Genomic DNA, 15,938 nt, shown 5'->3' with positions numbered 1-15,938 from the left:
AGGAGTGTGGTGTGTTCTCCCTGTGTCTGCGTGGGTTTCCTCCGGGTGACTGTCTGTGAGGAGTGTGGTGTGTTCTCTCTGTGTCTGCGTGGGTTTCCTCCGGGTGACTGTCTGTGAGGAGTGTGGTGTGTTCTCTCTGTGTCTGCGTGGGTTTCCTCCGGGTGATTGTCTGTGAGGAGTGTGGTGTTTTCTCCCTGTGTCTGCGTGGGTTTCCTCCGGGTGACTGTCTGTGAGGAGTGTGGTGTGTTCTCCCTGTGTCTGCGTGGGTTTCCTCCGGGTGACTGTCTGTGAGGAATGTGGTGTGTTCTCTCTGTGCCTGCGTGGGTTTCCTCCGGGTGACTGTCTGTGAGGAGTGTGGTGTGTTCTCTCTGTGTCTGCGTGGGTTTCCTCCGGGTGACTGTCTGTGAGGAGTGTGGTGTATTCTCCCTGTGTCTGCGTGGGTTTCCTCCGGGTGACTGTCTGTGAGGAGTGTGGTGTGTTCTCCCTGTGTCTGCGTGGGTTTCCTCTGGGTGACTGTCTGTGAGGAGTGTGGTGTGTTCTCCCTGTGTCTGCGTGGGTTTCCTCTGGGTGCTCCGGTTTCCTCCCACAGTCCAAAAACACACATTGGTAGGTGGATTGGCGACTCAAAAAAAAAATTGCCCTGTGAAAGACTGGCGCCCCCTCCAGGGTGTATTCCCGCCTTGCGCCCAATGATTCCAGGTAGGCTCTGGACCCCCCGCGACCCTAAATTGGATAAGCGGTTACAGATAATGGATGGATGGATGGATGGATGAAAAATGTTGCCATCCAAAGAAAAAACATGTATCTTCATTTTTGTTGATTTTTAGTTTACAGTGTAATTCAGAATTCAAACATACTCCCACTTTTGTTATTTTGTAATTTTATGGCGTATGTGCAATTTAATTAATAAATAAATACATAAATAAGCATTAAGTATCAGTGCGCTCTGCTCGTGATCTCTAACACTGAAATCATCATCGTTATAGGGTCTGTTCTCTCTCTCTGAGAGTCAGGAGATAGGTATGGGCTCCAGATGAAACTCTTGCTCTTGGCAGTAGACACAAGGCTCTGTGTGTCTCAGTGATGCTGTGGGTGTGGAGTGTATTATTCAGAGCTTTGGAGAACTGTCTGCGTCTCTGTAACAGAAAGCTCTGTTTCTCTAAGAGAAGGAGAATGATGTTCAGAGCGGTTAAGTGAATGATGATGTTTACCACAGAAATATCCCGTAATGCTCTCGTGTTCCATTCATTTCAGACCTTCCAGCATCCGGCTAATGAGAAGATGAGAATACACGCTCATTATTCTCTCAGTGTTTCTCAGTCTCTGCTCTCCTTTTTCTCCTTCCCCTTCCGTCCCCTCTCTCTCTCTCTCTCTCTCTCTCTCTCTCTCTCTTTCACACACACACACACACACACAAACTCTCTTTCTCTCACACACCGTCCCCCTCCACACCCTTTATGTCTCTCTCTCCCTCTCTTTGTCGTACTTTCTCTCTTTTTTTAGGTTCTTCTTTTCTCTCTTGGCTCTTTCTTTTAATCTTTAAATCTCTCCTTTTTCTCTTTCACGTGTCTCTCATGCTTTTTTCACTACTTTTCTTCACTCTTTTCCACTGTTGCTCTGTCCTTTCTTCTTTTTTCTCACTGTGATTTGTTTCACTTTGCATTGTCTTTCACTGTCTTTCACTTTCTCTCTCTCTCTCTCTCTCTCTCTCTCTCTCTCTCTCTCTCTCAGCTCTTCTCAAGCCTTACTAACCACTGCTTGTGAGAGGAAGTGTTTTGAAACATACCTTGGGCACTTGAGCTATAGCTCTTATTTTCTCTTTTGATGAGAATAACATGTGAACAGAGTCTGCTGTGTGTGTGTGTGTGTGTGTGTGTGTGTGTGTGTGTGTGTGTGTGTGTGTGTGTGTCTGCCTGCTCACACCTGTGTCCAGCCAGAAGCTGTGGAAAGTAAACACACCCTCACCAATGGCAACCGGCCACTCACAGCACATTGCTGGCCTTACGAGCAAATCATGGACATTTGATCGAATCCACAGTGTGTGCTTGCCCTCCAGATTGAAACTGATTGCAGGCGTCAGAGTTTCTATTGCTTCCACTGTGGAGAACGGCTCATTGACTCTCCCCTAACGCCCTACAGATAACTGGCATAGCGTAGTGAGAAACACCACAGCCTTCCCCACAAGCGACAGGGTTTGATCCCCAGCTCGGGTAAGAACACCATGCTGAACCAGTCCTGGTCCAATACTAATCCAACTTCAACCTGTCACATGATTAACAAGACCTCTCAGTCCTTTGGGAAAAGAGGGTCTGCCAAATGCCATACAACTGACTTATTCATGCTCCGCCCACAAATGTGTTATGTCACAGCACTGTTGTGAGGCTGACGTTTTCCAGAGACCTGGCATAACCAGGCTCGCACTCTCTCCACCGCTGGCCAACACGGGCATCTGTTAGCTGAGGTAACACAACTGGCACTCAGCACCTTGAGATCCAGTAACACTGTTAGCTGTGGTTCAGATTTTTTAGAAATTTGTTGCCAAATCTGTCACTTTTCAGCTCTGGTTATTTAGTTTCTGAACTGCATTTAAAACTTTTTATAATTCAAACAAACGGACGTTATAAGAGGTTCCACACAGGGATCAGATGAAAAATGTGTAGTCAGATGTGGTATAAAAGAGCAGAGGTGTATTGAAGAGGTTTATATGCTCCTTGGGCCGATGGCTGACTTAAATTTCCAGTGAAAATGTTGAGTCGGGTCATGTAGAGCTGGACCCATGGGATGGAAAAGCACCAAAAGTATGGCACTTCAATGGCACCCCAAGCAGGTAACGCACTATGTCAGTGTGGAGATAAGCACCATAATCAGAGCATTCATCCATTCATTTGTTCATTGTCTGTAAGCGCATATCCGGAGCCTACCCGGAATCACTGGGCACAAGGTAGGAACAGACCCAGGAGGTGGCGCCAGTCCTTCACAGGGCGACACACACACTCACACATTTACTCACACACTCACACCTACGGACACTTTTGAGTATGCAATCCAACTACCAACGTGTGTTTTTGGACCGTGGGAGGAAACCGGAGCACCCGGAGGAAACCAACGCAGACACAGGGAGAACACACCACACTCCTCACAGACAGTCACCCGGAGGAAACCCACGCAGACACAGAGAGAACACACCACACTCCTCACAGACAGTCACCCGGAGGAAACCCACGCAGACACAGGGAGAACACACAACACTCCTCACAGACAGTCACCCGGAGGAAACCCACGCAGACACAGAGAGAACACACCAAACTCCTCACAGACAGTCACCCGGAGGAAACCGACGCAGACACAGGGAGAACACACCACACTCCACACAGACAGTCACCCGGAGGAAACCCACGCAGACACAGGGAGAACACACCACACTCCTTACAGACAGTCACCCGGAGGAAACCCACGCAGACACAGGGAGAACACACCACACTTCTCACAGACAGTCACCCGGAGGAAACCCACACAGACACAGGGAGAACACACCACACTCCTCACAGACAGTCACCCAGAGGAAACCCACGCAGACACAGGGAGAACACACCACACTCCTCACAGACAGTCACCCAGAGGAAACCCACGCAGACACAGGGAGAACACATAACCAGAACAATTTAAAAAATGTATTTGAGCATTATTTGATGCAATGTTATTCCTCTCTTATAAAAGATGACCATTCATTGGGTCTTGAATAAAGAGAATGGCTCAGTTTCGAGAAATGAGAATGCTTTCTGAATGCTTATATGGTTCTTATTATTGTTAAATCAGTCCGATTAATGTAGAATGTGTGAAATGCGGTTCTAAATGCAGGGATTGTGCTGCCAGGGATTTTAGGCCGCACGAAAGGATATCATGATGGGCCCTATGTCCATCTGTCATGGGAGAAGCAATACTGAGGGTTAACGGGGGAATGTGCGCTAAGGAGCAAATGCAGGGGCATAAAAAAAAAAGTTGTCCTTTATATTTCAGTGATTACTGCGATGGCCCCGAAGATGAGACAATAACAATTTACAAACAGAGAATGTGTGTCCACCATCTTGTCCAAATTGTGCAACTTTTGTTATGAACAAACTAAAGAACAAGCTTCAAAGTTGCCTGTGATTTCTAGTTGCCAGATATCTTTGCCACTGTTATGAAAAATCAGTGGATCTGGAATGAGCTAGCATTATTTTTCCCTTGGCCTGATAATCTCCATTCTTCTGCTGCTGTTCTCTGAAGGGCTTTTGTTATTTGGATGTTAGCGGCGTGGCTGGCTAAGCCCCTCTCTCTGCTCTCAGGGGTCTTCATGCTGCATTAAAGCCGTGGGCTGTGGGCTCATGAGCTTATCTCTGGAGAATGAAGCAGTCATACACAGAGCAGTGTGCTGTAACCTTTACGGAGCAGATGATCATAATGAAATATTGTTCCGACGTCGCCAGAGCCTTTAGTCGATTCGACATGTTTATGAACGGAGGAACGAGAGCAGAGAGGCTATCATTTCTCCATCCTGCCCTGCAGATCTGCAACCATTCTGCAGTCTCTTTCTCTTCATTTTTCTCTCTCTCTTCGTTTTTCTCTCTGTCCAGTTTCTACTATTTCTACTTTTTTTCGTGTCATTCAATTTTTCTATGTTCTCCATAGATTTTCTCCCACTCTTTTTCGCATTCTTTTTTCACTCACTTTCTCTCTGTGAATCTGTCCATCTGTTTCTCATTCTCTTTCTGTCAAAGTCTCTCATTCTGATAAATGTGAAAAGAGAACCAGCAAAACTTACTAGAGAGTGTAGATTTTATTATATAAAACGTGTTTCGCCACGTAGGCCTTCATCGTGTTTAAAAAACAAACCATACCATTATTATAAAAATTATATATATATATATACAAACGCATTTACACAAAACAAAGAAGAAAAACAAGACCGCCATTAGTCATATAGCCAGTGTCACAGAGGTGTTTCTGGCATTTCAAAAACAGGAACTGCCCAAAATACATACCTTTGTCATTGGAAGGTCTGGAGAAGCTTTGGTACTTCATATCAATGTCTTTGTTTACCTGTGGTTTTTATTATGTGATTATGTTGTACAGAAAATATGGAGGGCAGGACTCATAAATGCAGAAAAGAAAAAAGGAGCACAAGGTTTTGTTCATAATATACATCACCGGCATCAGTATTTCTCTTGTTTTTTAGTATTTTATTTAAAAACAAAAACAAGATAAAGACTACCACCAAAGAACGAAGAAGACCAAGAACATTTTGTTGATTTTTTTGTTGATTCATTCATTATCTGTGACCCTTATCCAGTTCAGGGTCGCGGTGGGTCCAGAACCTACCTGGAATCATTGGGCGCAAGGCGGGAACACACCCTGGAGGGGGCAATTTTAAGAATTAAAATAACTTATTTATTCAATGTAACTGGTTAGAGTAAAACACGTGAAGTTGAAGGAGGCTGTGTACAGCTACATGGAGTTTTATAAACACACTAACGCCACAAAATGTCTCCACACCACAAAGACGCACACTCATGGGAAATAAGACAAATTCAGTAGTCCTCCTCTCTCGGTGTGATAAAATACGTGTGGAAATGTTGCCGAGTTCCAGGTCATCCTGCTGAGCTTGTGAACTAGCCAAGGCCGAGCCAAAGCCCTGCATTGACGCGCATGGTGTCACAGCAAATGCAGCCCCAGAAACACACACAAACGGAATGTGTTCCTATCTTATTTCCTATTATTCAGCCATGGTTCATACTGAAGAACCTACTGTTCTTTGGTTCCAGCTGGAAACTAATTTATCTGGTTTGCGAAACTGTTTATGTCGGTGGAAACATGCCAAAGAGTTCCAAATTTAGTTCACAAACCGGAATGTGAAATATGGCTGAACTAACAACAGACAGTGTAGTAGCACCACTTGAACTTGTCTCTGTGAAATATGGCTGAACTAACAGTTCCTACTTGTGCATGCACATTTCAACAGTAGGAGTCATTCAGCCAGTCAGTAAGTCAGAAATTAAAACACATATAGACACCCAGAAAGTGCTACTTAAAGTTGTGGGGAAACGCAGTTCTCTCTGATTGTTTACATTCAGATGCTTTACATTTTTAATGTGGAACGGTGTGTTTGAGGGGGACTACTGTTGTTTGTACGTGGCTGAAGTTTAAGTTGTCTGTAAGTGTTTATTCACTGTTTGAATTACCACAGAAACTCACCTGTAACTGGAGATGTTTAGTTTTGTAGCACTGTCGCTAATGTAGTTAGCCATTCACCGAGTTTGGAGGCATTCCCACCTCAAGTGATCCGAAACAGTCAAAATAAGTCAATATTACCCACAAATAGAGCAGGAATGGAGCAATATCTTCATTTCAGTTCATGCATTTTCAACATTTGGAATTCTCTCTGTTGTCTAAATAAACTCCAGGTGCCACTACTATGAGCAGAGAGCAAGAGAGCGAGCCAAGAATGAAGGACCAAGACAGTCTGTTCTTTACTAATTTACAGACACTGGGGCTTCGTAAACACATTAGTCTAGTTTGGACTACAGGTGAGGAAACATCTTTTTTATTTTCACAATCGTGAACATTGGCTTTAAAGGGAGCTATGGCCTAACAGTTAGAGAAGAGCTTAGGGCTTAGGTCTGAAATGTCGTTGGTTCGATTCTAATGACCGACAGGAAAACTGGGGGCGGTGGGAGTGAAGGGACAGCACCTCCTCCCTCAATCCATGGCTGAGGAGCCCTTGAGCAAGGCACCGAACCCACAACTGCCTGCGGGGCGCCAGGAAGGTGTCGGTGTGTGTTCACAGCCCCTAGTGAACTAGTGTGTGTGTGTGTGTGTGTGTGTGTAGTAAGATTTTCAGAACTATTTGGCATATCTAGCGACGTTTTCTGGTGTTACTGGGAACTTCTGGAGACGCGGATGTGAAAGCACATATCTGCATTTACTGTCCTCAATACCGTCCCTCCATCCCCAAGCACTCACAGGTGGCCTCTCTCCCAGTAGCTGCAGTCAAAGCAGAGAGGAGACCCACAACCTCTCCATTCCACGTCCAAAGAGCAAATGAACCGCGCATGCCCAAAGCTGTAGGTGATCCCGCCCTGACTGGTTTATAATCACTGCATTTGCCTCACACAGTCTCAATCAGATGACCTACTCTTCCTGTGAGCCAGCACAGTGTGTGTACATTAGGTTTGAAACTGGACCAAACTTAAGAAAACATTAAACAAATAAATAAATAAATTAAGTAACTCTGCCAGTGTCTGTTTTAATGTGACTTTGCTGATCTTTGTTAAATTCTACCATTCTACAACACAGGCCCAAACTGATTTATGTAATGTGGGTCTAAACAAAGCATTGCAGTCATGAAGTTATTTTGGGAAGTGATGGTGTATTTCAATGACCGAAAAAAAACCTCAAAATAAGAATCAACAGTTCATTTGTAGTTCTCAACATATTTAGGGCTTTTTCTCACATTTTGTCTCTCCCACGACATTATTCCTCTGTTCTACAGCATCAATTACAATTATGCAAATTAGGCTATGATGTCATAAAGGGACTTCTAGCTACTTTTACGACAGCCAATAGCGGCTTTCCTTACTGAGGAGTTGGCAACACTGATTACCTCCTTTTTGTGTGAGTTGTTGATGTTCATTTATTCATTGTCTGTAAGCGCTCATCCAATTCAAGGTCACTGTGGGTCCGGAACCTACCTGAAATCACTGGACGGAAGGCAGGAAAACACCCTGGAGGGGGCACCAGACCTTCGCAAGTTGGATATGATGTCTCTCACTATTTGTCATTTTCCATTTCTCTATTGTTTCTCTATTGTCTCTCTCTCCTCCCCCCCCCCCCCTCTCTCTAATTTAAGGGTTTAGCATATGCTTCAGTGCAGGAATTGTTCTTGTGAAGACTTCAGTCACATTAGAAAACAAAAGACACTGTCTTGCCTCATGGGTTTTTCTTAAGATTTATCTTCCTTTTTATCATGAATTCCAAATGCTCCCAATCCATCAGTGACAGTAAACTCTGATACAGAACGCGAGGGAAAGTGTTTCACTCTCCGTCTGTAGACTGCTGGCCTTTCACTGGTTCATCAGCGCTGGGATCTTGGACTTGTCAGAACAAATATCCACACTGACATGTATTTAGCATTTCAACACAGATCAAAAGAAAGTGCTTTCACTCCACATCAAAGTCTCTTCCTTCACTACCAGATCTCTCAATAGCCGCCTTGACATTGACTCTTTTTAGGGAGGGCGCAAGAAAGTTGGCAAACTGTGGAACTCATCCAGGAGCTGATGTTTTCCTGGATGTGTTGTTGCTCCTATTTGCAAATGCCTTGACTCGAGGCCAGAGTAAGCTTTCTTGTGCCTGTCACAGAACAGTTTGTTCAAGTCTTTCATAAAGAGAGCGGGGGGTGAAAACTCATAACTTCAGCTCATTATCCATGCTCATAAAGAGCACTGTACCGCCACTGTGTCAAACGTTATTTTTTCAGTTCGATTTGCCTCAATTTAATTCAGTTCCATTTAGTTCAGTTGGATTCAATTAAGTGCATTTGATTCAGTTTAAAGCTTCATTTTCACCTAAGCCTCAAACAAGATCTCCAAAAAAGAAGGTGCATATTACTAACAAGAGCACTCCAGATATGTATGTTATGACTGATGTTATAGTTATTTTGTGATCATGAAGTGAGCTCCAGTCCACTTGTGGCGCTGTTGCACTGAACTCTCTCAAACTCTGATATGTACCTGAAGAAGAGTTACAAATACATCACTGTTATATGTGAGACACCAAAAACCAAGTTTGTCTCTAAACTTTTGCAGTTTACGGTTATGGTGAGGGTTATGTGCCTGACAGTGAATGGCCCACAGCTGGTCAAACATGGATCAAGTTGAAGAGAAATTAGCAGAGGAAGTCCAGAAATATTTCACAGATATTTTACCAGAAGGGAACCTTCACATCACATCAATGAGCAATGTTTTCCCCAACCTTATGACAAATTCCGCCCGCTGTCCCGCCACAGACGTTCCAAAGGCAAGTTTTTGTACAACGTCATCATAGAGGTGTGCACAGCCCAGGCCCCCAGGATCTGTCTTCCAAAGCGTGTCACCAGATATGAATAGCAACGCAACAAGAAGACCATTGGAGTGTAGCTCTCCATTCACTCCCATTCATTTTGGAGCTTTTTTAACCAGTAATAGAGGTGTTTCCGAGCTGTTTCTGATTACGGCCCAGCCCAGGTTCTCTTCTACAAAGCATGGACATTCTGTCGTTTGATCCACAAGTTTAACAAACTCTTTGTAGTTTAGAAATTTCTAGTTACGAAATTAATGTTTTTTCACAACAATGCTAAAGGTCATCACCCGATTTGAATGTTATCATTCCATGGAATGGAAGTTAATTAGGTGCTAGAAGGTTGATTCAAATGATTTGGTAGTTATCTACCGCACCTACTAAAAGGTTCAGTATGTTATCATCCATTCCAATCGCTTATCGCTCAGACCAATAAGGAGCCAGCACTACTGACCAACTGGAAGCGTGAACAGCCAATGAATCGCCAGCACTTACTAAACCTTACAACGTAGGTACCTACCAAACCATTTCAATCAACCTTTTAGCACCTAATTAACTTCCAATCTATGGAAGTATAACGTTCGAATCGCGTGAGATGACGTGATAAAACTGTGACCCAAAACACTGCACGGTAATGTTTGAAGAATAAGATCAGAATAGATCAGAGGCACTGAGATTTGCCCAGCTCTGCTCAAAACTGTTTCACACACTTGTGAAAAATAGTGTCTTGTTAATCGTGGTGAAAAGCGTATGTTTATTTTAAATAACAACCAGCTGTTCACGAAGGAATAAAATTGATTCTGTGACAGACGTCTGCTGCTGTTCATTTTATGAATTTGAAATCTTTGATTGACTTAATGCCTTGTTGACGTAATTGACGTAATCATGATTTGTCATGAAGCCAGAGCAACGTTAGACAAAGACTAGGGCACGTGCACCAATGAAACGTCACTGTGTCTGAATAACGGCAGCAAACAATTTAAGTAAAGATTTATGCGGGACTGATGAGCAGAACACGACATGCCATGCAAATTCACACAATGTTATATAATGAAAAACAAACAGATCCAACTCTGAAACTGTGCTTTTTTTCATTCAGTCAACAATAAATTACAAACAGACCTCTGTTGATTACAGCACTTGAATAATGTTAGTCTTGTGACCTGTTGTATTCAAAGCGCTTTTGCCCCCTGGCTGCGCATGCACCCAGTTATGTTTCTAAACAGGTAACCTGTCTATTGGGAACAAACGTTTGATGAAAATAAAAGCAAAGAATCCACTGCATGACGCCACCAACGAGCACTTAATCCAAATGGAGGGGAGGCTGGACTTCTTTTGCAAGTAATGACCAGAGATCAGAGGCAAGTTACTGAAAGTTACTTCCTTTTGTTTGGGGGTTATTCGTTGTTGATTTCTATGTAGACGGGGAGCAGAAGGCCCAGGTTTAGGATTCACAGTTTGCTACTGCAATTTACAAATCCTGGAAATAGGTATTTTAGTCAAATTTGTAGGAAATCACATCAATCCCACGCTGTAGTCACAACAATGTCAGTATATTTAGTTCAGTTTGACCAGCTGTGGGTCAAAAACACCACTACAAACCCTCCCATTGGTACTGAATGATTCCACTGGGGGATTTAAACCCCTGTAGCCAATGCCTGCCATGTGCAGCTGCTCCAGAATGTTCCATTTCATTTTATGGTTGTCTGTGGAGATTATGAAAGCTCTTCCTGCACTATTAAACATCTGTTTCCACCACAGGCGCTCATTTAAACAGCTGAATTTACTCATTATGAAATGTGTCTCCAAACTGCTGGACATATAACGAACAGCCAAAAGATATAATAAGGAAAGTGCATGTAAAAACAAGATTGGTTGAAAATCCAGAGCCTAAAATTTAGCCAATCCAAATTCGAAATTGACATCAGTTAAACCAAAATGAAAATAAATGATTGTACATGATGCTTGGCATCAAATTAAAGCATGGTGAGGAAGTCAACAGGGCCAGGACAGGCATGGGTGAGCAGCAAGTGAAAGGTGAGCCTTACTCAAAGCCTTACACATTGAAGATGGTGAATACGTACACCATCCACTCTCTCACACACACAACTACACATCAATCTCCCAAAACCTCCCATACATCCCAAACCGGCATCAGTATGCATTAAGCATGCATTTATCATTCCAAAATAACCCCAAATGTTATAGGGAAGCCGTACGACATGCTGGGAACTCCCCCCCACAAACGCCACTGAGTTCAGGCCCCTCCTCATTCCATGGCAAATGTTACTCTATTGTTGAAAATGTTATTTCAATTGAGCATCAAGCTTTAAAATAAATATCCTACTGGGAACCAACAAGTATTACTTCATCAAACCCTGTTGCCATTTTCTGTGGAAAGCCCATGTTCCCAAACAGATTTATGAGTGTCTGGATGCTCGTTTGCTTCATCATTCCAGGTTGATTTGTTTTTTCTTAAGCCACTTTTGTCAAAGGCGATTTTTCTGGGACGAGCAGAGAAAGCCCCCCTGTGCTACAAAGACTGTGTATAAAGATGAAGAACTATTGCATGTTCTTGATTTGGTTCTCATTCCACTGACCTGACACACTGGTCCGGCATGATTTAGCAACACATGTTGTAGCAGAAGAAGCGGGATTAGGCAATTCATCGTCCTGTAGCTGCACAGTGCAGGGCAGTGCGAGTTCACGTGGACTGGCAACGGAAAGCAGACTCGCAGGAACTGAAGTAAATTGCATTATTGAAAGAGGTTGGAGAGAATGGGCTTTTGTGCTGCTCCCAGACCGTTTTGTTTTCAATTTTCAAAAACAATAGGATGCTTTTTTTTGATGTCCGATTATTCCCCTTTATTCCAGTGAACCATCTAGCCTCGGTTTCTCTCAGGGCCCGGTGGTTAGCCTGGTTCCCTTCTGCATGAGGTTTGTTGTGGTGGGCTTTTACACGTAACACACACTCAGGACGTTCTTACCATAATGTCCTTTCAGGCTGGAGCGGGAAATTGTAAACTTTGTCATTTTGCGATCCTCCCCTGCTGCTTGTAATCCGGCTGAAAAAGCATCGGCAAACAGCAGTCGACATAAAACGGCGGCTGTGCAGAAAGCGGTGATTTACTCTTGTTTATCTGTATGTAGAAACAGTAATTGCTCAACTGCTTTCTCAACCCTGCCTCGCTTGACGAGAGACACGCTCGCCCCTGAGCCCCGAGCAGCAGCTTTCCTCTCTCACAATTGTTTCGTTTATGAAAATTCAATTTATGGTTTCATAAATGTGAGCGGTTGCGCCAAGTCTGGTTGCATTACTTCATTTTGTTACACAAAGAGAGGATTATGTGGAGCAGGAAAGCCATAAGTGAGGGTCCGGCTCTGTGCTGAGACTGAACAATTTCCCTCTGTGCCAGGACTACTGTGATGCACACACACATACAAACACTGCCTAATTGTCACACGCTGGATGCTTTTTTTCAGAGAATATTCCTGTCTTTAGAGTACAGTGGTTGAATTTGTTTATGTGAGTGTGGCTCACCAGGGCCTTTTTGGAATGCCACTCTGGCAAGGCCGGAAAATAATGAGTTTCCCTGACTAGTATTGAGCCTCGTCTTTTTCAGGCATTCTGCAGTGCCCACTCTCTTTATTAGAGAAGAGGTTAAAGAGGTTTGCCTCTGCTCCCCGGGCTAGGATTCATGGACAAGTGAAAGTGAAAGGAATGCTCCAGCATTTTCAAACCTAATCTCTATTAGAGGTGTCTGTTGTGTACAGTTGATTACTACAGAGGATAATGCCCTGTGGAAATAGAATTGCCACTTATGATAGAGGCCAGTGGGCAGATAAGCTTGACCCTAAATGCTATGCTAATCCGTACACGGTTTTAAACCGCAAACTCCATAAAGAGTTTGATCCTGAGCTGACACTTATGCTTGGCGGAAAGAGATAATGCTGGTATAGGGTACGGTTCCTGCTCTCTGGGGACACTTCTTTGGAAGATGTGTTCAGCATACAGCTGTGCACATGTTGCAGCCTCTGGAACCTTCCAACGAATGTACAGCCTTAACTAGCAACATGCATAGATCCTCCAGTCATAGTCAATCAAATAGAGAGACAGATCACTGACACAGCAATGCTATACTGTTTCATCTCAAATTTCATGTTCATTGATTCATTCTTTCATTCATTTTCTGTAACAGCTTCATCTTGATCAGGGTCAGAGTGGATCAGGAGCCTACTCCAAATCACGGAGCTCAAGGCAGGAGCACAGCCTGGACAGGGCGCTAGTCCATTGCAGGGCATAGCGCACTCACGCAGTGTATTCCTGCCTTGCGCCCAATGATTCCAGGTAGGCTCTGGACCCACTGTGACCCTGAAGTGGATAAGCGGTTACAGATAATGGATGGATGGATGGATGTCATTGCACATGTCGCAAGTACAAAGCAATGAAATGCAGTTTGCATCCATCCAGAAGTGCTTAGTAGCAAAAAATAAAAATATAAATATGTATATAACAAATGTACAGTAAATTGTTTGAGTATGGTGTGAATAAATATAAGTATGTACAGGTTATGAATGTGCAGACTATGAACAGGTTATAAATATGAATGTGAAGGTGTATAAACAGAGAGTATAATATATATATATATAATATAAGTGTGTACTTATGAACAATGTAGGTTATTTATACAGTATGTGGGCAATAGTGGGCAATATATACAACAGATGAGAGAGCCGGCAAGTGGTGTTTAAGTCCATGTGTTATTAGCGTGTGGTGTGAATGTAAAGATGTGAATGTCTGTCACTCCGGTGTGAAATACCAGCCTTAAAACTTAATTCCACTACTGACCTAACCCAGAACTTAACCTGAAAACCTAACCACAACATCCAGAAAGTGAGAAAAGCAGTGTTTTGGGTGTGTATAATGCTATTGCTAACAGAAAACTCTGTTGTTGTTTTCGCTCTTCTTTGTGTAAACAACAGTGTTTGAGTATATGTAGTGAAAGAGCGCCACCAGTGGATGGGAGTCTCCCTCAGTGAACTATCAATAAGTATGAGTTATGATGAAGCAAAGTGTCCTCAATGTAGACATTTCAATGTTTTAATAGGTGTAACCTTTTAGTAGTATATTAACGTTTTGATTCCAGGTTGTGCATTTCTCACAATCCATCATCATGGAATTTAGATATTTGGATTATGTTTAGAAACAAACCAAAAAAAAACATCTAAAATGATAATACAAGGTTTTATTATTATTGTTATTATTATTCCATTTTATATTGACCTTTCTATGTTAATTAATAATTATTTTTTGCGCCTAACAGTGTTCCTTAAAAGAACTCATCATTGTGTGTGCTGTCTCCTCCTGTGAGATTTGGGATGTGTGTATTCTCTCGTGTGCCAGAGACGGTGTTAGAAACAGGATCAGAGTCCCGGTGGGGGAAGAGTCTCTTTTGTGACGGTCCACCTCCAGCACTGCGGCGGTGGGCAGATCAAAGAGAGATTAATGACGCTTGACAATAGCCACAGACCTGCTTCAAAGATGACGAAATCCAATAAACATCGGGTAATGCCCACTGCTTCGTACCGCTCCGTAATCTCCACTGTGTCCAGAGCCGGGGCTGTTCAATCCCACCGGAAAATATAAAGCCTTTTACACAGAGACACCTTCAATAAATTACATTATCACTTCTGTCCAGAAACTTAGAACTGGCCTGATGTGGGGATACTGACCACTGGTTCCTGACCGCTTCCTGCAGCTCTGGAAAGTGTGGCTGTGTTTGTTGATTTGCTAGTTTTCTCTGTTTTGGTTTGTTCCTGTTACCTTCCTTTTTGTGATTCTTAGATAAAACCATTTTAATGTTTTTTTTTACATGCTCCACATGCTTTTTATATAATATATTTGCATATCAGTAAATACAGTCCTGTGCAAAAGTTTGAATACATGTGGCCATTACCGGTTTGGTCAATTGTCTAAGTGATAAATCACTTAGAGAAAGCACTGGCACGGCAGAACATACTGTATATGCTTACCAAGCAGTGCAAGCATCAACATATATCACTATCCTCCATTAATAAATAAACAGTGCATGGACTGCTGACAGAGCCTGGATACATGCCCCCTCCTCCTTTTTATTCCCTCATTCCCTGCTTCCCTCTCTCCTTGTTTTTCCCTCCATCTGCGGTCATCATCCGCTTGGCTCTTTATTTTCCCTGTGTTCATTCAGCAGAGCACGAGGGCCTATAGAGCCTGACGTTTCACTTTAGAATTGTCAAACACTTTCAAAGCTCAGTGTCTGGGCAACGACAGCTTGTTTTATTTCATTGCCTCTCTCTCTCTCTCTCTCTCTCTCTCTCTCTCTCTCTCTCTCTCTCTCTCTCTCTCCCCCTACCATGCCCCTGGTTCTCTGTTGTTGAAAGTGACAGGGCAATTGCAGTGAGTGGGCGCCCACTCGACTGCTGCCGTACACTAACATCCCCCTAGAAACCTTAAACACCACCTTATCAAATCACTGTTGTGATTCAATCTCTCCTATATAAGCTCATTGAACTGCCAACCCACCCCTCCACCCCCCTGCCCCCCTCCACCTTTCTCTCGTTAAAGCCCCCCCCCCCCCAGTCCTCCCAGGCTTGGCTTTGAGTAAAGTGGGTTGATGTATGCTTCCACAGAGAAAGAGATTAATTGCGCAGTTGAAAGGCCTTTCATTCGGCGCTGAGGCATGCCATCCTCTCTATCTATAAATGTTTATTGAATAATGTAAATATATGGTCTCCCAGAGAATAGGCTGCTTATTGTTCTTATGAGGAGGACCATATGTCTGAAAGTGAGAGGAGAGGAAGGCTAT

This window comes from Hoplias malabaricus, chromosome 15 (genome assembly GCF_029633855.1).
Source record: "Hoplias malabaricus isolate fHopMal1 chromosome 15, fHopMal1.hap1, whole genome shotgun sequence".
Classification (NCBI taxonomy): domain Eukaryota; kingdom Metazoa; phylum Chordata; class Actinopteri; order Characiformes; family Erythrinidae; genus Hoplias; species Hoplias malabaricus.
The sequence above is the reverse complement of the archived record's forward strand: the minus strand, read 5'-3'. Positions refer to the sequence as shown.